Source organism: Cnephaeus nilssonii (assembly GCF_951640355.1).
Source record: "Cnephaeus nilssonii genome assembly, chromosome: 8".
In the NCBI taxonomy this organism is placed as follows: domain Eukaryota; kingdom Metazoa; phylum Chordata; class Mammalia; order Chiroptera; family Vespertilionidae; genus Cnephaeus; species Cnephaeus nilssonii.
Window position 1 is genome coordinate 41,186,245 of NC_137079.1, and position 21,420 is coordinate 41,207,664.

The 21,420-nt window shown below is 42.9% G+C and overlaps 1 long non-coding RNA gene across 2 annotated transcripts in view; it reads left to right on the forward strand.

The window, feature by feature from the left end:
* Positions 1-10,568, forward strand: part of LOC307104539 — a 32,126-nt gene extending 21,558 nt beyond the window's left edge. Inside the window, exons 4-7 of one of the 2 annotated variants that reach the window (XR_013813897.1) lie at positions 1,363-1,505; positions 1,597-1,731; positions 4,933-5,164; positions 9,468-10,568. This is a non-coding gene — a long non-coding RNA (uncharacterized lncRNA). Of the gene's footprint in view, positions 1-1,362; positions 1,506-1,596; positions 1,732-4,932; positions 5,165-8,332; positions 8,713-9,467 lie in introns of those variants that run through there. The other variant, XR_013813898.1, reaches the window with a different exon arrangement.
* Positions 10,569-21,420: the final 10,852 nt, after the last annotated feature.

Sequence of the window (21,420 nt, forward strand, 5' to 3'; positions counted from 1 at the left end):
GGATTGCTTCTGCCTCCTGAAATGTGTATTTAATTGCTTTTAAAGGTTGGTGTGATTGGATCAGTGGAGGTTTTTGTTCTATCTGACGTAGGAGAATTGAAAAGTGAATGTCAAGGCTTTTGGCAGCGTCAGCCTCTTTGTGATGTGGGAGAGGTTACTCAGCAAAGGAGCACACAAACAACCCGGACTCTGAACAGGGAGGGGGTGCCATCATCCCTGGAGGCTGTCACCTTGAGGGAGGGACAGCAGAAAGTTTATTTGTTTGTTTGCTCACTCGTCCTTTCATTCACCATTCATTTTTCCTCTTCTGAAGAAAAATTTCAGACATACACAAAAGTAGAAAGAATACTATAATAAACTTTCAATGGGCGACTTCAACATTTACCAACTCTTGGCCATCTACAACCCATTCAGGCCTCTCCCCATATACACACAATTGGGCATTATTTTGAAGTGAATTCTAGGTAGCATATAATTTAATCTGTAAATATTTTGGTGTATGTATGACTGTTTTTCTATATAATCACAATACGATGACTTTCACTAAAAATATTCATATTGAAATTTCCCCAGTTGTCTCATAAATCCCATAGATAGATAGATAGATAGATAGATAGATAGATAGATAGATAGATAGATAGATTTCAGAGAGGGAGGGAGAGGGGGAGAGAGCTAGAAACATCAATGATGAGAGAGAATCATTGATTGGCTGCCTCCTGCACACCCCACATTGGGGATCGAGCCCACAACTCAGGCATGTGCCCTGACCGGAAATCCAACTGTGACCTCCTGATTCATAGGTCGATGCTCAACCACTGAGCCACACAGATTGGGCTCATAAATCCCTTTAATGTATAGGTTCTTCTGCCTGTTTTTTTTTTGTTGTTCTTTTTTTTTTTTTTTTTGTGTGTGTGTGTGTGTGTGTGTGTGTGTTTCTTGATTTTTTAATTATTAAAGAAATCAGGTCGTTTGCCTTGTAGTTTCCCACATTTTAGAGTTTGCAACAACACTCTTGTGGTATTAATATGTTCCTCTGACTCCAGTATCTCCTGTAATTGGTAGTTAGATTTAAAGACCTGATCAGATTCAGTTCAATTTTTCTTGTTTTGGCAGGAATACTTCATAAGCGGATATTGTAGACTTTCAACAGGAGGCAGATAATATCTGGTTGTCTCTTTTTATGCGGTTTATGCTTATTGACTATTCTTGCCTAAATGATTTCATTTGCGAACATTTGGACACTAAATATTTTTCAATGTGGTCATTAAATCATGGTTACGTGTTCAAAAATAAGTTTTTATTTTTTATAGAAGCATACTAAGTATTTACAGATAATCTAATGCTATTATCCTTCACTTATAGAAGCTGAGATGAAACACTTCTAGAAAGAGAAACTTGTAGTGGAACACAGTTCATACTGGAAAAGCAGACCACAGGACTCATCCTTTCCTCTTAGTTACCAGTTTGCAAAACAATAAGTTGGTTCTTTAGGACTCAGAGGATTGGTGAGTTATATTTTTAAACAGCTGTAATATGGACTCATGATTTTTAGCATATTTGATGTGTGACCTAGTCTCTTTTGTCCAAAAACTTTAGACACAGCGGTGGACCTTCCCCACACGCCACGTGTGTTTATTAAAAAAAATGTTTTTCCTAAGTGGCAGCCCTGAGCAACTTTAAAATAATTTTTGTGCGAATTTTCAGCTGAAAATATTCAAGAACACCAGAATTGTGAGTAACATATTAATTTTTACAATATTCATTGCAAATTGATTTTTTAAATTAAATTCAAAATAACATGGCGGGTGGGGATGGTTTCCATTTGGATGCATGGCAGTTAACTGGTTAAAGATAGCATGCACACGCCCATGTCGATAGCAGCATTCGTCACAATAGCCAGAGATAGAAGCAACCCAAGTAACCATTAACAGATAAATGGATAAGCAAAATGCAGTATCTGTAAATCTATATATATAAAAGCCTAAGTGACCAGCTGACTGGCCAACTGGCCAGCAGCTATGACACACACTGACCACCAGGGGGCAGACACTCAACGCAGGAGCTGCCAAGCGACAGCAACTTTGCAGAGTGCCCTCTCGCATTCCAGGACCCCTCAGAAGCTGTCGGACTGCCGGTTTCGGCATGAACCCCACAGGCCAGGCCGAGGGACCCAATTGGTGCATGAATCTGTGTACCAGTCTTCTAGTAATGAAATATTATTCAGCCTTGAAAAGTGAGGAAATCCTGTCACATGTTACAACACAGATAAAACTTGAGGACATTATGCTCAGTGAAATAAGCCAGCCACTAAAAGACAAATAATGTATGATTCCACTTATCTGAGGTAGCTAAAGTAGTCAAACTCATAGAGACAGAAAGTAGAAGAGTGGTTGCCAGAGTCTGTGGTAGCAGGAAAGGGGAGTTATTGTTGAACAGGTATAGTTTCAGTTTGGTAGGATAAAAAAGTTGTGGAGATTGTTTGCTCAGCAATGCGAATATACTTAACACTGCTGAACTGTACATTTAAAAGTGGTTAAGATAGTAAGCTTTATGCCATCTGTATTTTACTACAGTTAAAAAAATAATGTGCCCAATTAATACATCTGAGAGAGAAGAGAGAAGTTTAAATGATCGTACTTCGAATGATCACGGTTAGCTGGAGTCATAAATGTTTTAACTGACCTGTCACACCTACTATCATTTATTATCAACTTTCCTACTGATCTGGAGACAGTATGGAACTTACTGTGCGACCACCATGTGCCAAGCACTGTGCCGAGTGCTCTAATGCATTAGCGTGTAAGCCATGCAGCAACCCTAGGAGGCATGGTCAGAGTGGTCAACAGTTTCCAGAGGCACCGAGCAGCTAAGCAGCCCGCCTACACCACACAGCTGGGAGGGCAGATCCAGATCCAGCTGTGTCTGGCTCCAGACCCCGGCCCTTAACCAACACAGACATTGCCTCCCTCAAGATGAAGATGGCTCTTGCCTTAACATATTAGCTAATGATACTAGTGTATTTATACAATGTATAATTAAACAAATGTGTGCATGTCTCCCAAATTTTACTGGTAGGGTGGCCATCACAAAAATTCGGAGACCAAATTTTGTATCTGGTGCCTACTCAAACTGAGACCTTATCTAACTGGGAGTCCTGTCTTTTTGTTTGCTATATTTAGCAATTTTATCTATACTAGATAGCAGGATTCTACCTTATTGGTCTTTGGATCCCACCAAGTGGTACAAGAGTTGGCACATAATAGGTCTTCAATAAAATTTGCTGATTAAGATTGGCAAAACCTTGATAACTGTTGATCTGGTCAGCATGGGGAAGCTGGACTAGCTATATAATTTGCAAAATAAAAATGCAGGCCCCCTTGTTGAGAAATTATTAAGAATTTCAAGACCGTGAAGCTTAGCATTAAGCACAGCACGGGGTCCTTCCATGGTGGAGCCAGCTCATACACTCAAGAAGTTGTCCCTGCTGGGGTGTGAATACCCAGCGATTCATTCTACTGTTCTCTCCACCTTGCTATGTTTTTTAAATATATATATTGAAATAATAACATGTTTTCAAAGTTTTTTGATTGACTAGATCGTCCTTTGTAGGCAATGGCATATCATGATATTTCTCAAAGTGTAATCCCCAGGCCAGCATTATCAGCATTACCAGCAATTGCTTTCTTTAAGCAACTTTTATAATCAGGGACTCTGAGGGTGTGGTCCTGCAGTCTGTTTTATGAAGTCATTTAGGGGATTCTGAAGCTTGAGAACCACTGTTGTGTATGTTGCCTAAGGTCACACACATTTAGTTCTTAGAAAACCAGTGTCAGGCTGTGAGCTAAATCTCTCTGCATTACTCAGGCAACCACAAGACAAGGTGGGGCCAGAGAAGCATTTACTCAGCAAAAGCCCATGCACTGTGTGCTGCCCTAGTCTAGAATCCTCACTGAACAAAAAAACCGAGCCCCATAACCCCGGAAGATCACTGTGCTAAAAGGTATAACCCTGAGGGGCCAATCAGCAGCCACCACCAGTTAGAGCACTTCCTGAAGACATCACCGAATCACAACTCAGCACATCCATTGATGGTTAAAAGGATGGCTGGGTCATTCAACACAACATTAGTGCTTGCTAAAGTCAGTTGGATGTGCTGAGGTCCTAACCCCAGGTACCTGTGAATGTGACCTTATTTGGAAACGAGGTATTTGCCGATGAGATCAAGTTGAGGTCATAGTAGGGAAGCCTGGGCGCTAATCCAATATGACTGGTGTCCTTATGAGAGGACTGATGCACGAAATTTGTGCAAGGGGCTTGGCCCTTGCAGCCCTGGCCGGCCCTCATCGCAGCCCTGGCTTCATCCGGAAGGTCATCCAGACGGTCGTCCGGAAGGTCATTCTGTTATTCAATCTAATTAGCATATTAGCTCTTTATTATATAGGATGAGAGAGACACAGAACTGTTATGGACTGAACTGTGTTACTTGCAAATTCATATCTTAAAGCTCTAATTCATATCCTGAAGAGGTAGAGAGGCCAGAAACCAGCTCTAATGGCTCCGTGATCTTGGACTTCTAGCTTCCGAAACTGTGAGAAAATTAATTTCTGTTTAAGTCGTCTGGTCTGTGCAGTGGATCTGTATTATGGGCTAGGTCCGTCCTAGCCGATAATATAGATCCACACCCGGGGAGAATGCCACTTGGAGGTAAAGGTGGAGATAGTGGCTGCGTCTGCCAAGCCCAGAGTCTATAGGACTAAATCCTTCAGAGTTAGAGCCAAACTAACAAAGTGATAAGTGAAATATCCTCTACCCTCCTACCTTGACCAATATTCCTTCATACTAATATGAAGGCCCGTTCTTTTTTTTTTTTTTTTTTAGCTTTATTGTTGAAAGTATTACATATGCCCCCTTTCCCCCATTGACCTCTTCTAGCTGAAGGCCGAGTTCTAATGGAAGAACTGTTGGACTTTCCAGAATCCTCTGGGAGCTTGGAGGAGTGATGCCTGGCTGAAAATACCTCGGCTTGTTAAGAGTGAATTATTTCTCTCTGGAGGACTGAGGAATGACAACGGATAGCAAGCAACGATAAGAACCAGAGACCCAGCATGGCATTGCTTTGCTGCTTTTCCTCCATAGACATAAACATTGCACAATTTCCCCTGGGGTAAGGTGCAGAAACTTTTTTTCTACTTTTCAGTTAACAGGGGATTTGAGTCCCTTTTAAAAATGGTTTTACTATTCCTCTGGGTCAGATTCCCTCTTTCAAAACAGTAATTAGATTATGGTGATACACTGAAACTAGCTCTCTTCAATAACATTTGTATTTGTAACAGTTTTAATAGAATTCAAATGTTTATTACTACCTATTTCTGCAATCTAGCTCTTTTTCCCAGTTTTCATAGAAATGTGAGTAGGCTAGTCAGTAGTTAGGGGGTCTTTTAAGACCTTCAGTGTTTGGGGAAGAATTGAACCAATATATTAGAGTAATTTTCTGTGCAGCATGTACTTAAATAACAAAGTAGGGGGCAGAGAAGCAAGCCAGTATTTCCCTTTACTTTGACTTAATCCATCAGTCTCAACCTATACATTTTACATAAAATCTAGTGATTTTTGAAACACAGTCTAAAGACAGAGTAAACTTCCCTCAAAGAAATGATATTGGAAATTTGGAAGATGTCACAGATGTGGACTCACAATTGCTTTTACTAGGATGAGCTTGATAACTCTTATGAATGCTGCCTAAATGAACTTAATATGTGGCGTGGAGGTTGGCAGGAGTCATAGCCTGGCTGAACACTGCTACTGCTTCCGGACTTCATGGTAGACAGCTGTCCTTTAAGAAAATTAATGTCATTCAGAGTGGATAACTGCATTCGCCTGTGTAACTCTTTCCTTCCGTCTGGCCCTTTACAATGTGTCCTGGAAAGTGACAGCTTTATAAACCAGAAAAGAAGAAGGAGAAATGCAATTTGATGATTATAAGCTGCCTTTATTTTTAGAAAAGAAGTAATTTCTTGTAAAGGTTGCACAAGGCCACTCAAAACCTTGTGATGCCCTATTGAAGGATGAAAGGAATTTCAAGTAACCATTTCCCCATCCATTTTTATCTGATTTACAGGAACAGAGCTATTGTGATGTGACATTTAAGAGTTTCTAAATGAGAGACAAGGTGAAATAATTGCTATGTTTTGGAATAAGCTCCGTTTGACTGTGCATTACCTATCACCTTAGGAATTTATCAGAATCTCAAATTTGATACTCTATCTTATATACTTGAAAGCACAATCTGGTCATGTCCCATAGCTAGACAGACGGTGCTAATCAAATTCAAAAGGAACTAATCCTATATAATAAAAGCCTAATATGCTAAGTGTCCAGTCGTCCATTCAACCAATCAAAGTGTAATATGCTAATGATATGCTAAGGCCACTCAACTGCTTGCTATGATGTGCACTGACCATCAGGGGGCAGACAGTCGACCAGTCGCTATGACATGCACTGACCACCAGGGGGCAGATGCTCTGACCAGTAGGTTAGCTTGCTGCTGGGGTCTGGCCAATCAGGCCTGAGCGAGAAGGGGCCAGACACTCCCTGGAGCTCTCCCACGGTCCTTCCCCAGCTGGCCAACCTCCTGCGTCCCTCCTTGGCCCCAATCGTGCACTGGTGGGGTCCCTTGGCCTGGCCTGCACCCTCTCACAGTGCGGGACCCCTCAGGAGATGTCGGAGAGCCGGTTTCGGCGTGATCCCACAGGCCAGGCCGAGGGACCCCCACTGGTGCATGAATTCATGCACCAGGCCTCTAGTAATATATAAACCAGAAGGCGGGCGGTTAACTAATTTCTGATGATAAATGAACTGATTTATTCACATCCCTTTCCGTATGCCTCTGACAAGGCTTAGTTATCCAGCCTGGGTCCTCATTCCCAGGCACTGAGGTTCTTGGAAAGCCACGTAAGCAACCAGAAGGTTGCTTGGTAAGCACAGAATTGGAGATTTTTTAGGGCAACTTCATTCACATTACGGTGAGACTCAGAGCACATGTCTCCTGATCAGGTGTCTCCTTCCCCCAGGATAAATATTTTGTAGTTTTGAAATTCCTTTTCATCTTTTATCATGTTCCTCCCTCATGATCAGGATAGATTCATATTTATCTGGGATCCAGTATACTTATAGAGAGAGTCAAGGCTTTAGTGCTATATCCTATGAACTAAAACCATAGATAGTTAAAACCCGGGTTCCAAAAGATATGTGATCAGTGCTGGGGCCCCGCCAGCAGGCGAGGGGATCCCAAGGCAGGTGCTGGGCATGGAGGCCACGGGGGCATAGGCTACCAAGGAGACAAAACTGAACCTCACGTCACCCTGCTTGGCCCCGGAGGATGGCTGGTTAGCCAGAGATGGGTAAGATTCCTCAAGGAAGGAACAACCTAAGACAGGCACAGTCACAGAGGGGCCATCAGGAGAGAATTTGGGGATCAACAGAGGTGGGGCACAGACCCTCACCCCCCCAACATTGCAGGGGCCTGAATCCTAGCCCCTTCGGAGGGAGGTCTCCTGCCCCCATGGCTGCTTCGTGCTTCCCATGCCCAGCTCAGATCAGGACCCAGGTGACCAACAGAGACTTGGCCGACAGCAGCTGCCCTCTCACTCCAACAAGAATTGTTTGAGTTGCCTTGTACCCATGGTGTGGGGAAGTGGGTTTACGATATCTAAATCCAGCCTACCACCAGGAATGCTCAGGACCTACTCAAGAAGGCAAATAATCCCTTCCACCAATATTTACAGGGTAAAACAAGATTATTGTTAGAGTAATAAATTTGACAGTAAAATAGTAGTCAAGTTTTCAGGCAAATTTAAATTGGCTAGTTGAAACAAGTGAATATTCTAGAAAAATTAATTGTACCGGACAAAAAGGTGTTCCTAAAGTGTCAACTAAAATTTTTATTGGTACTTCATCTCATGATAAAATTGTGCACCATATAATGAACCTAAAACAGTAATATTATAGTGCAAAAACTTAAAATTTAAAAGCCATCAAGACTACATTATAAAATTTTCAAAAGCCTCCTAACATTTAAATCAAAAAAGGAGGGGATAGTAGAGGAATATCATGTAAGGAAAAATATCCTGTAAGTAAATTACATCTAGAAAATTAATACTTTAGAAAATTAATTGTAAGGCTAAAAGCAAGACACCCATGAAAAACACACAAGGTGACAAAACAAGCCAGAGGAAAATCATTTGGGCAAAAATTGAAAAAGGATCCCCAGTCAAATTTATAGAAAATATTCCTTTATTAACCTTTGGTCGAGAATATGTTTGTATATTTTCAGAAAACAACTCCGAGACCATGTGGATTCCAGCAAGAGAGGAATCGACAGGACTACTCCAGCCATGAAGACAGAAGAGAAGCAGTCCAGAGACGGAAGACGCTGATGTGGCCTTCCCATACTAGCAATTAGCAGCTGTGCATCACTGCAGATTGCCCAGGACCAAACCGGACAGAGTCGGACCTGCATTACCACCATTTGTCCACCATCCAGAACTGAAATGTCAGTGCTGACATGTACACATAAGGAACTGTTGGACATTGAAATTGGGTCTCAAAAGAACTGTTGGCCCAGAAAGAAACTCACTACACACTGATTCATTTGCCTGTCACCATAACCATTATTGCTTGTCTCATTTTCGGTTCTTATAAGTGTATTTCTAATAGCACATGATCTCACTCATCTAGGGGAAATAATGAACAACATAGACTGATGAACAAGAACAGACCCAGAAACAAGGAGGCATGGATCAGACTGTCGGGCCTCGGGGGGGGGGAGGGTAGGGAAGGGTGGGGGTAAAGGGGGAGATCAACCAAAGGACTTGTGTGCAGGCATATGAGCCTAACCAGCGGTTAAGGTCAACAGGGGGGTGGGGGCATGTGTGGGGAGGGGTGTGGGATGGGAATGGGGGGACGAGGACAAATATGTGATACCTTAATCAATAAAGAGATTAAAAAAAAAGAATAAAATAATCCACAGATAAAAAAAAATAAAAAAATAAAACCATAGATAGTTATATTTAGCTCTTCCGAATTTATGCTGATTGATGTCAGACAACTCTAACAACACATTAAACAAATGAAACCCTAAAGTGATGAAGACCCAGATCGTCCATCCATGGACTGTAATTGATCAGTTTATCCCAAGGAAGCAGAGGAGTCCTCTGATTGACTGGATATATGTGCATAAGGCCAACCCTTTGCAAAAAGATGAACATTATAGGGGGAGGGGAAGAATCAACATTCTGTGAAGACCAAAGAGCAGTTTAGAGAACAGAAAGGGAGAGAAGGGCAGATATTCATGTTGGAAGCTTCAGTGTTATGTATATTTTACCACAATTAAAAAAAAATTGTTTATTAAATGAAAAGCATGGAGTGAAAAAAAGTTTTCCTCTCACTTCATTTTCACCCCATTCCAGCGCTACATGAGCAAGAGTTCATTGACGGTACTTCAAGAACAAAGGGATTTAATATGAGGAATCCAGTGCTTACAAAACCTCTGGCAGGGCTGGAAGAGGGACAAAGGGCTGCCCCAGCAGTTACAGAATTCAAGGGCAGCCACCATGGCAGTGAACCAGAGTGCCAGAGTCACCACACGGCCTCCCAGCCTCCACAAGTGGCTTCTGACACTGGGACACGGGGTTGAGCGGCTGAAGTCCCACCACCCTGCTTACCAACTGAAAACAGCAGCAGGAAGATGCCCCGCCCCTTTCTTCTGCTTCCCAAATTCAACCAAGGAAACTACACTCTCAGAATCCTAGTTGCAAACGAGTCTGGGAATGTAGTATTTGTCTTTCCAACCTCCTCAGTTGAGGACGGCACCTTAAAATGAGGGTGGGATGGAGATGGAGCGAGCCATCATTCAATTCAGCACACCTTCCCACCATTGCCAACGACTTGGGGTCTTTCTAGAGATAGCCCATGAATAAGTAAGTGTGATCATAGATCTACCTTTTCTTTTTCTTTTTTTCAATATGTTTTTGATTTTTAGAGAGAAAGGAAAGGAGAGAGAAAGATAGAAACATCTATGAGAAACATCAACATTGATTGGCTGCCTCCTGCATGCCCCCTGCTGGGGATTGAGCCCTGACTGGGAATCGAACCAGTGACCTCCTGATGCATAGGTTGATGCTCAACCACTGGGCCACTCCAGCTGGTGATCTACCTTTTCTTTACACAATGGTGCCATGCTACTCACATTGTTCTGTACCTTGCTTTTTATTCACTGAATACAGCATACGTCAAGAATACAGTTCTAGGAGGGAAACCAAGATGGTGGCATAGGTAAACACCTGAACTGCTGCCTCGCACAACAATTTCAAAACTACAACTAAAAGACAAAACAGACATCATCCAGAACCACAGGAAGGCTAGCTGAGTGGAAATTCTACAGCTAGAAGGAAAGAGAAAAGCACACTGAGACTCACAGGAGCTGTGGAAGTGCAGAGGTACGAAGGCGCGCGCATGGAGAGGGCTGGCAACTGAGGGCTGGCTTTCTCAATCGGGAGGGAGACCAAAGCTCCCGACTGCTCTGAACACCAGTTCCGAGCGAGACTCTGGGGACCCAGACTCATACGGGGAGAAACTGGACTGTCTGGCAGTGGGCAAAACTCAAGGGCGGCTTTCTCTCAGAGGTGCTTGCAGCGATTACCACGGGACACTGACCCAGGGGCCTCTTAGGGCAGGGCTGATGGGAAGCCATTGCTGTTTGCTCTGCCCTGAGACTCCGCCCCTTCCAAGCTGAGCGCAGAGGCTTTTGCATGTGAATGGCCTGGTCCTTTGAAATCTAGACTTACCTAACAAACTTCAGCTGAGTCAGTGAGACCCAGAACATCCATTGCTTCACAGCTGGGCCTCATCTGGGCACCTCCAAAACCCAAACAAAGAAGAGGAATTTGAAGATCTCTCCATAGCTCCTGCTGGGTGGCCTCAGGCAGTGGTTGATTTTGCACCTCCTTGGAGATCCAAGAGCCAGTGTACCCAGGGGTCAGAGTAGGACCATCCAGATTACAACACCTCAGATCCATAAGGGACACACTCAGGGGGCAGACATAGTGAACACCAAAGATCCACTGAAGCAAGTTTTGTCTCATAAGGGTGTTTCTAGCACAGAAGTTCTCCCAGCATAGATACAGCTGATCCTCACAGCCAATTGGCCTGGAGGTCAATTCCTCCCAGTGATACCAATAACAATCAAGGCTTAACTACAACAAGACTGTGCACACTGCACACAAAGGGGTACACCAAGAGTGTCCACCTCAGGTGACTGGGAGGCTGAGCCACTGGGCCCTATAGGACACCTACCATACAAGGTCACTCTATCAACTCAGGGACACAGCCAAAATGCGGAGACAAAGAAACATGTCACAAATGAAAGAAATGGAGGAAAGCAAATGACTGGATATAGAGTTCAAAACCACGGTTATAAGGTTTTTCAAGAATTTTCTAGAAAAGGCTGATAAATTTAGTGAGATTCTCAAAGATATGAAAAAGGACCAACTAGAAATCAAGCATACACTGACTGAAATAAAAAACAATATACAGAGATCCAACAGCACACTAGAGGATCGCAAGAATCAAGTCAAAGATTTGAAATACAAAGAAGCAAAAAAAAAAAACATCCAACTGGAAAAGCAAAAAGAAAAAAGAATCCAAAAATATGAAGATAGTGTAAGGAGCCTCTGGGACAACTTCAAGCGTACCAACATCAGAATTATGGGGGTGCCAGAAGAAGAGAGAGAGCAAGATACTGAAAACCTATTTGAAGAAATAATGACTGAAAACTTCTCCCACCTGGTGAAAGAAATAGACTTACAAGTCCAGGAAGTGCACAGAACCCCAAACAAAAGGAATCCAAAGAGGGCCACACCAAGACACATCATAATTAAAATGCCAAGAGCAAAAGACAAAGAGAGAATATTAAAAGCAGCAAGAGAAAAACAGTTAATTACCTACAAGGGAGCACCCATATGATTGTCAGCTGATTTCTCAACAGAAACTATGCAGGCCAGAGGGAGTGGCAAGAAATATTCAAAGTGATGTATAGCAAAAACCTACAACCAAGATTACTCTACCCAGCAAAGCTATCATTCAGAATTGAAGGGCAGATAAAGAGCTTCACAGATAAGAAAAAGCTAAAGGAGTTCATCACCACCAAACCAGTATTATATGAAATGCTGAAAGGTATTTTTTAAGAAGAGGAAGAAGAAAAAGGTAAAGATAAAAATTATAAACAACAAATATGTATCTATCAACAAGTGAATCTAAAAATCAAGTTAATTAAAAATATGATGAACAGAATAAACTGATGAATATAATAGAATCAGGGGCATAGAAAGGGAGTGGACTGGCAATTCTCAGGGGGGAAGGGGTGTAGGGGGTGCGGAAAGAGACTGGACAAAAATCGTACACCTATGGATGAGGACAGTGGGGATGGGTACGGGCAGAGGGTGGGGTGAGAACCAGGTGGAGGGGAGCTATGGGGGGAAAAAAGAGGAACAATTGTAATAATCTGAACAATAAAGATTTATTTTTAAAAAAGAATACAGGTCTACATCATTCTATGTAACATGAAAGTGCAATTTTGAAGACTTAAAAAATATTTGCCACATACTTTAAGGGATTAGATGACATTCCTGGTGATTTCACTTTTCACTTGATTGCTCTTTCCTACAGTAACACATTTTTAATGCAATAGTTTGAGTAGAACAACCTTGACAGAACTCGCCTTCATACTCATGAAAGTTCTGCCATGTTCCAAGAAAAAATGGTCTTTTGATAACAGCATGCTCCCCTTCTTACCTCATAAGGTGCTCTTTAAAAAAAAAAAAAATATGTCTTTATTGATTTCAGAGAAGAAGGGAGAGGGAGAGAGAGATAGAAACATCAATGATGAGAATCACTGATCAGCTGCCTCCTGCACGCCCTCTAGTGGGGATAGAGCCCACAACCCGGGCATGTGCCCTGACTGGGAATTGAGCTATGACCTTCTGGTTCATAGGTTGGCTCTCAAGCACTGAGCCAGGCCAGCTGGGTCTTAAGGTGCTCTTTAAACAAATTATCTCTGTGTGCAACTGGGGCTCCAGCATGCTGGAGATGATGTAGAGTTTCACTTCAGTTATCACACCCAAAGCCAGAAAGAGCCTCATAGTGAAGAGTTGCAGGTGCTACTCTGTCCAGGTGGCTTAGCTGGGCAGAGCATCGGCCCATACACCAAAAGGTTGCAGGTTCAATTACCGGCCAGGACATATACCCCAGTTGAGGCCCATGTGGGAGGCAACCCATCAATGTTTCTCTCTCTCTCTCTCTCTCTCTCTCTCTCTTTTTCTCTCTCTTTCTCTCTTTCTCCCTTCCCCTCTCTCTAAAATCAATAAAAACATATCCTTGGGCCCTGGCCGGTTTGGCTTAGTGGATAGAGTGTCGGCCCTCAGACTGAAGGGTCCTGGGTTTGATTCCGGTCAAGGGCACGTACCTCAGTTGCAGCCCTGTTCAGGGCATGTGTGGAAGGCAGCCAATTGATGTGTCTCACATTGATGTTTCTCTCTCTGTGTCTATCCCCACTCCCTTCCACTCTCTCTGAAAAGTCAATGGAAAAATATCCGCAGGTGAGGATTAACAAAAAATAAAACAAAACAAAAACATATCCTCAGGTGAGGATTAAAAAAAAAAAAAGAGTTGCAGGTGCTGACAGCTGGAAGTCAGGCCGGCATTCTCAAAAACGTCCCGGCCAAGGAGATGTGGGCACGTCGCTGATGCTTCTTCCACAGCCTGAAATCTATTTTAGCCACAACCGAGGTGATTTGCAGGACATTCAGACAGAATGTGCAGTAGGGCAGGTCCCCATTTGGTCTAGAATAGACAATATGACATGATTGGTGTCCTTATATGAAGAAGGAATTTGGACACAGACATGCACGGGCAAAGAAGAAAACAAAACCATGTGAGGACACAGCAAGAAGGTGGCTATCATGAAAGCCCGGGAGAGAGGCCTCAGAAGAAACCAAACCTGCTGACACCTTGATCTTGGACTTCTAGCCAGAACGGTGAGGAAATGAACTCCTGTGTGTACTTGGTTATGGCAGCCCTCGGGACTAACACGGGAGCCTACAACTTCCAGGGACAGTCCCTTTCATTTTGGGGCTCTCCCAGTTCAAAGGATTTTTTCTGTATGGAGTAAAACCCTGCTCCCCGTAACTACTTTTATTTCTGCCTGTTAGAGCAACCCAGAAGAAATCAGTTCCCCTTCTTTTTGTGAAAATACTCAATTATTCATAGAACCAGAGAACTTCAAAGCCAGAAAGTATCTGAAGAGGTCGCCCGGGAAGCACCGCCAAAGGTTCACATCCCACTGCTGGTCACAAAGGCAGGAGGGTGCTACAAAGACCCATGGTTTTTCTATCAACTATCGAAGTATAAAGAGGAGGCTGCCAACATTTAAACATCCTTCTTAAAGAAATAGAATTTTGGTTTTTATTCATGCTGTCACCTGGCTCCTTAATAATAATTGGAAGGATAAAATATTAATTGATTGATTAAATATTGATCAAAGGACTACTGAGCACATCCTTCATTTTGGGTTTTTCAAAAGCAGAAGCTGAGATGGAGTTAGAAGTGCAAGCAATTTATTGGCAGGCGGGGTGGGGTAATGCCTGTGAGAGGTGAGGGAAGACAAATGAGAATTAGGCAGAAAAGGGTTCAGATTTTGGTGCTAATCTGACACCCAGAAAGAGAGGAGGAAGGAAGCAGGATTGGGCAGAGAGCCTGAGCCTGGGTTTCAGGTCTCAGAGACTTGCCTAACCCAACTAGGAGCTCAGAGATGGTCCATGAGAGGAGTCCTGCTGGGCAGAAATGGCCAGGCTCTCGTCCTCCATCTGAGCCCAGTCCTGGGCTGCGGGCTGCCTGGGCCGAGTGTGGCTTCAGTCTGAAAGCGGAGGTAGAGCCTAAAGGTGCTGCAGCTGGGAGCTACTGGTTCCCTGCACCTCCCACTGCTCCACCACAAGTTCTTCTTGAAGCACGAGCCCAGGTGTATACCCCCCACGGCTGCCAGTATACCCACACTCTGTGCTCTCGTGGTTCCTCTCAAAATAGGGCCTTTCCATACAGTCCAGGTGTGATGAAAAGTAGAGTGAGACATTCCCTGTTCTCCCTCCCTGTTCTCTCCGCGTCTAGTGATCTAGCTGGAGTCTGCATGGGGTTTTCTAACAGCCTACTACCCTGTTGGTTTATAATTAATCACAATCAGCCATGCTCCACTGACCTACGTCTCTATCCTCTGTTTTGTAATGTTGACTCAGTACCCAAATATAGGCATTTCATAATGTGGCCAAGATTTCCAAGTCATATCTGACTAGCCACTGGTGCACCTGTTAAGATTTTTACTCAATTTTAAATCCTTTATTTTTATTTTTTAAAAACACAGAATTTTATGTCCTTGCCAGTTTGGCTCAGTCAATAGAGTGTCGGCCTGAGGACTAAAAGATCCCGGGTTCAATTCCGGTCAAGGGCACATGCTGGATTGTGGGCTTGATCCCCAGTAGAGAACGTGCAGGAGGCAGCCAATCAATTATTCTCTCTCATCATTGATGTTTCTATCTCTCTCCCTCTCTGAAAATCAATAAAAATATATAGGGTTTGATTCGGTATTGTTGTTTTTTTGATATAAAAAAACAACAACACCGAATTTGAAAACCATTTGAACCAATCAGTAAAACAAAACAAAAACCCTAGAATTTTACAAGTAATAAATGCTTTGGCTTTGTTCCTAAGTTTAAGAGAATTAACACAGATCTTTAGTTAAATAGAATAGATTACTGAGGACAGTAAATTATTACAAACATGGCAGGTAAAATCAAGCACTATTCTGATCATAGTTATAAACCTGACATAAACTATGAACTTGAAGAGTTTCATGTGACAAATGTTATTTAAATTATAAGTGAATATTCCCTAGAAGTTCTAAAATTGACCTCTTAATTTAAAATAAAGCCCTTTGTCCTTATTAACAAAGAATTTTTAAAAGTTACATACTAAATATATAGTTAACTTAAATTTTATGGTAATAGGTTTGTAAATATTCAGTAACTTTCCCCTATTTAAAAAGATTAATGGCTGGCTAAAAGCTTGTCTCTCAAAGAATCTGCATCACCTTTTCTTTTCATTAAAAAATAAAAAATGCCCTAGCTCAGTGGTCGGCAAACTGCAGCTCGCGAGCAACATGCGGTTCTTTGGCCCTTTGAGTGTGGCTCTTCCACAAAATACCAAGTGCGGGCGCGCACATACAGTGCTATTGAAACTTCATGGCCCATGTGCAGAAGTCGGTTTTTGGCTCTCAAAAGAAAATTCAATCATTGTACTGTTGATATTTGGCTCTGTTGACTAATGAGTTTGCCGACCACTGCTCTAGCTGGTTTGTCTCAGTGGATAGAGCCTCGGCCTGCGGAATGAAGGGTCCCGTGTTTGATTCTGGTCAAGGGCACATGCCGGGGTTGCAGCCTAGATCCCCAGTGGGGGGGCATGAAGGAGGCAGCCAATCAGTGATTCTCTCTCATCATTGATGTTTCTGTCTCTCTCTGAAATCAATAAAAATATATTTAAAGAAAAATTAAACTGCAATTAAGGCCTGTAGTGTCTGGCTTCAGTTACAATCTCTTGCCAAGTTTGAATGAAAGAATATGGGGCTTATAATGTTCTGTTTCCACATGACTAATTCTATTCAATTTTACCCCAGTGTTGAGCTGAATGATTTAAGTATCTCTATATATAAAACCCTAATATGCAAATAGACCAAACAGCAGAACTGGTCTCTATGATGTGCGCTGACCACCAGGGGGCGCACGCGGAACATGGTGGGCATTGGCTGCGGCGGGATGGTGGAGCAGGTGAGCAGGGGCACCAGACCAAGGCGGGGCACCGATCGCTGTCATCGGGGCGAGCCTCTGGTGAAAATTCTTCTTTGCTCCCATGCACCACGGTCCCACCCGGCACTCGCACCTGCTGCTGGCGCCGGCCCCACTCACACCCACTGCTGGCACTGGAGTCGCTTCTGGCCCTGATCGCCCCTCAGGGCTTTTCCACCTCCCCCTGCTCCTGAGGGGCAATCGGGGCCGGCAGCCGCCTCTTGCACCCACTACCAGCGACAGCTCTACTCACACCCACTGCTGGAGCTGGCCCCAATCACTCTGCACCGTCTGCAGGTGCGAGCGGGGCCGGCACTGTCAGCACATGGGAGTGGCAGTGGTGGGAGTGGAGCTGCTGGCAGACAGGGGACTGGGGGGCTGCGGCGGGAGGGGCCGGACTGGGGCTCAGAGGATGGACGGAGACCTGCCCCTGTGCCCACCGCAGCCTCATGGCCCACAGTTCCTTTCAAGGTGCATGACTTCATGCACTGGGCCCCTAGTCTTTACAATAACATGGTAAATGTCTATGCATAGTCTCCCCGTCAACTGAATGATACTCAGGAGGCAGTAACTGTAGAATGGAACTTCCTCTCTTTGATATTACTCTCATTTTTGGTAAATTTGACAAAAGCACACTTGATTTTTTTTATTTTTATTGCAACCTCACTTAATTCAATTTCATACCTATACTTTTGCTTACATGTCATTTATTTATTGTTGTTTAAAACCTCTCCTTTATTTGTTATCAATAGCTGTTTGTTTTTAAAAATAGTTCATTGGTTTTTGGAGAGAGAGGAAGGGTAAAGAGAGAAACATCGATGTGAGAGCACAACATTGATCAGCTGCCTCCTGCACAACTCCGACTGGAGATCGAGCCCCAAACCCAGGCATAGGCAACCTTGCAGTGCAGGGACAACACTCAACCAACTGTTCTCTCCCATTATTGATGTTTCTCTCTCTCTCCCCCTCTCCCTTCCTCTCTGAAATCAATAAAAATATATTTTTTAAAAAGAAAGAAAAAACAGCTATTGAGAGCAACATCAATAATGAGAGAGAACCATTTATCAGCTGCCTCCTGCATGCCCCCTACAGGGGATCAAGCCCACAACTTGACATGTGCCCTGACTGGGAATCAAAACTGCAACCTCCTGGTTCATAGGTCGACATTCCACCACTGAGCCACAACCGGCTGGCTCAAGAGCTGTTTTTAAAGCAAGTTCTCTTTGCTGTTTTTACTTTTCCATTTTTTTAAAATATTACCAGAATCTTCTGGTCCTCAGTATTAAACATTTGTTCCAAATCCTCTTGGCAAGAATCAACGTTATAGACAACTCTATAATGTTAAATAAATACTTAAAAACTAGACATCATGAAATCTGGAGTCAGAAGAACTGGTTTTAAGTTTCCATTATTTTTCATCTGACCTGGGACAAGTAATTTAAACTCTCCAAACTTCAATTTTCATAGTCATAAAATTGTGATAATAATACCTTGTGAAGATCACATAAAATAACAGTTAATATATTCCAAGTAATTACTACTTACCAGACTCAGATCTAAGGGCTTAAAAGTATTAACTTATTTGAACTTTACAACCCCATGATAGTACTATTATTTACCATAATTTTGTAGATGACAAAAATGAGGTACAGAGAAAATTTTAAAAAGAAAATGAGTCTGCCCTGGCCGGTGTGCTCGATTGGAGTGTCATCCTGTACACCAAAAGTAGGGCAGGTACTGGGTGGAGGGGGTCAATGGGAGAAAATAGGGGACATCCGTAATACTTTGAACAATAAAGATAAAAAATTTTTTTTAAGTTGGCAGGTTTGATTTTCTGTCAGGGCACATACCCAGGTTGCGGGTTCAATTCCCGGTCAAGGTACGTACAGGAGGCAATCGATCCATGTTTCTCTCTCTCAATCTCTCTCTCTCTCTCTCTCTCTCCTCTTAAATAAATAAATAAATAAATAAATAAATAAATAAATAAATTTTTAAAAAAAGAAAAGAAAAGAGAAACAAGTCTGAATTCACATAGATAGGAAAATGTGGAACTGAGGTTTGAAGTGTTGGGAAGGAAAACTTTTCCTCTACCCTCTTATGTTCATACACTGAGGGCCTGCGAACTAAACAAAAGACAGATGGACAGGAGAAAAGGCATACAATTAATAACATTAACATGCATGAGAGTTCGAAGTAAAGAATGAAATTCAAATGAAAATTTGACTCAGGGGCTTATATATACCATTTTAACAAAGAAAACGGGGTTTGGGCTTTGGTGCGTGGTAAATCATGGGGAAGTGACTAGGACATACATGGGAGAATAATGGACGCGAAGGGTTATTTTTAGGAAGGCCTGTGTATGCAAAGGCATCTCAGCGTCAAGTCCCTGTCTCCAGTGATGGAGGTTGCTCTTCTTTCTCTGGTATGGGGGACACATCTTCACAAAAGCAGATTCATGCCCTGCTTTTAGGCAGATAAGAGGGGACAGAGAACTCTTGCTGCATCTGTTGACTCACAATTGCCTTCTGCTCAAGATAATCCTCACACCAAAGTGGCCTATTTGGGGGATGGCACTTTCTGAGCTCCTTCAGAAGATAAGAAGCCTGTGTTCAAAACCTGTTGTTTGACCACGACACCACATTGCCTCTGTTACAGTATCTGCAAATGCTTTTTTAACTATACAGTGCCGAGCATGTGTGTTCTACCCACACATATTGTTCTATGTATTATAATCTATATCGTCCATGCAAATGCAGCAGAATGTATCTTTAAACACCTCATAGGGCATTTCATTATTCATTGACTTACCAGCTACTTCACGGAAGCACAATTAGATGAGTCAAAATTATATGGGTAAGTAGAGCGAAGTAAGCCAAATCAGTGACTCCCAAACGTGACCGAGCATCAGAAATCAACTAGGATGGATTGCAAATTCTTGGGTCCCACCCCAGAGCTACTGAATTTTCAGGGCGGGCCCAGCAATCTGGAGAAACAATAGCAACAACAAAAGATCCCCCAGATGATTCTGGTGACCAGTCAGGTCTGGGAATGACCAGACTGGCGGATGTCTTGAGATCCCTCACGACAATGTGATTCCATGAATCCCGAAGAAACTTCTTGGCTCGGTGGTCAATTTGAAGCAATTTTCTACTGCCTGACTTGTCACATATGTACTCAACTCACTTCATGAGTAACTGAACATTCTCTAGGGACTACGGAAGCCACATAATGAATTTCCCTAGGAACACTGGAGGCAGGACTGACTCATTGTGATTTGTCACAGCCCTGTGAATGAGGAGGCAGGTTGGTCACATTTTGAACTTTCCACTGGGTTGCATCACAGACAAAAAAGCAATTTGCACACGTATGATGTGCAATGCCATGTACAAGTAAATAGCAAAACTCTTTTCTTCTTTTTTTTTTTTTTTAGCAAAACTCTTTTCTACAATTATAAGCTGGGTTAGTAACTGGTTTACAGAAGTATAATCACCATTAGAGAGGAATTATTTTATTTATCATATAAATGTTACAAAAGCTATTCCAACACAGTAGTTTCAAAAATGTGTCACTAAATGCAGCTAAATATGAGAAGCTGTTTTTATAAGAATTCTTGTTTTTCACTAGGGACTTAAGGTCAATGTCTGGCTGACTAGGAATCTGGGGTAAAAATGAGGGACAAGAAAAATATTCCATACTAGAGGCCAGGTGCACAAAATTCATGCATGGGAGGGGGGAGGTCCCCCAGTCTGGCCTGCGCCCTCTCGCAATTCGGGACCCCTAGGGGGATGTCCGACTGCCGGTTTAGGCCCAATCCCCCGGCAGTCGGACATCCCCCTCACAATCCGGGACTGCTCATCCCTAACTGTTCACCTGCCTGCTCGCCCCTAACCGCTCATCTGCCTGCCTGCCTGCCTGCTCACCCCTAACCACTCACCTGCCTGCCTGTTCAGTGTGCATCATAGCGACCGGTTGTTCCCGTCATTCTGGTCGTTCCGCCATAACAGTCACTTAGGCTTTTATATAGATAGATAGATAATAAAGTCATAGATGTGATATTTTACTGCTCGTTTTGTCATTTTTCATACCATGTGACTTTTTAAAATGTACTAACATTTTTGTTATTTGAGAAAACGAATATGATAAATAGCAAATAGCACACAAGGTGTTCAATAAAAAAATATGTTGTTTTCACCTCAGAAACCTAGCCCTTAAACCTTCCCTCCCCACAGGCAACTGATACTTATCTCCTACGCACATATGAGTGTGTGTGTGTATGTATGTGTGCACACGTGTGTGGGCACCCCTCCTTGGTGAATTGCAGGGTTCTGGGTTTGAACTCTGGCTCAGCTGTTAACTGTGCAACATTGACCAGGTTCAGTTTTCTCAGTTGTAAAAAAAGGGGATAAGCCTTGGCCCGTGTGGCTCAGTTGGTTGAGCATTGTCCCAAGCACCAAAAGGTCACTGGTTTGATTCCCAG